This window comes from Strix uralensis, chromosome 9 (assembly GCF_047716275.1).
Source record: "Strix uralensis isolate ZFMK-TIS-50842 chromosome 9, bStrUra1, whole genome shotgun sequence".
Classification (NCBI taxonomy): Eukaryota; Metazoa; Chordata; class Aves; order Strigiformes; family Strigidae; genus Strix; species Strix uralensis.
Genome location: NC_133980.1, coordinates 11,809,136 through 11,810,480, shown reverse-complemented (window position 1 = coordinate 11,810,480; position 1,345 = coordinate 11,809,136).

Below are 1,345 nucleotides of genomic sequence, written 5' to 3'. Positions count from 1 at the left end.
GAAGTGCCGAGCTAGTGAACTTGGGCTTTCTGCTTCATTCATTTTATAACCCAACCTGCTCGGTGATGTCATCTAAACCCAGGTCCAACCCGGCCTCCCACTCCACAATAGCAGGAATTTAAAGGGGGGGGGGGGTGTCCCTCTCCCCTGGCAGGAACAAATGACACATCAGCCCAAGGCAACCGGCTCTGGGACTTGAGAGCAGAAAGGTTAATCGGGGGGCATTTGGCTTCATGCCCCCCCCTCAAGCACCCCGGACCCCTCTGCAAGCTGTCTGCCCTCCCCTTGCCCACAGCTCCTCCACTCCTCCCCACTTCCCCAGTGACCCCCCCCGTGGAAGAACACGGGCCAGCCTGGGGTGGCTGTAGCAGGCTGGGGGGGGGGTCCCAGCAAGGGGTGAAGCCCAAAAGACAGGAACGAATGCAAAAGGCACTTTTTTTCGCATCCAGAATTAAATCAGAACCTGTTCATTCCCCAACTTCTCTCCCAGGTCCCTTCTTGGCAGGAGGGGGGACACTGCTCTCCCTGGCAGGGACACTGGGGACACAGGGGATGTGGGGGGCAGTGGCACTGCTTAAGGGCACCTAGGTGGATCCCTCAGCTGTGAGGGGGTGACCTGCTGCCTCTGGTCTCCTGGGAGGGGGGGGCTGGATGGTGTCCTTGGCTCTGGAGATGGGGCTTTTCACACCCTGGGGATGTCTTCTGCAGGGCACAGTCAGTGTCACAGGGTCCCTGCTGGGGAAAGAACCCCAGGGGCTGACCCACCGCAGGTCTGTGCAGCCTGGCCTCCTCTGACCTGCTCCCAGAGCTGGAGGGTGCAGGAGGGGGATGTGATCTCAGGATTAACCCCAGCGACTTGCAGGGGCTCTGGGGACAGTGGGGGCTCCCCCCTGCCCTCACCCTTCCTCTTCAGCAGCTGGGAGGGCAGGATTTGTGCTGCTGCTGGTGTGCCTGGCACCAGGCAGCTCTGGGGCTCTGGTTGGTTTTTGTGGATGGAGGTGGGCACCATCCCTGTCACCCCAGCTTGGGATCAGAAGGGAGACAAGACACCCCCCCTTTGCAGAAGTATGCAGGGCTGCATTGCACCAGGCTGGATTTGCACCCCAAATCCCTTTCCTGGGACCAGGGAAATGCTCTCTGCTCTTCCCCCTTCGTCCCCAGGGTCAGCTCCAGGCTGGTCCCTTCCTCCTGCTCCTTTTCTTGGTCTTTCTGGGCTCTGCTGCTCCCCAAACCCCTGCAGAGCTGCTGCTGCCGGGGGGCCATGGCTCTTTGGGGGTCCGTGGTTTCCCTGCTCGGGAGCAGGGAGATGTTTCCTCCTCCACAGCCCAGGCTACTGGGCACGGGA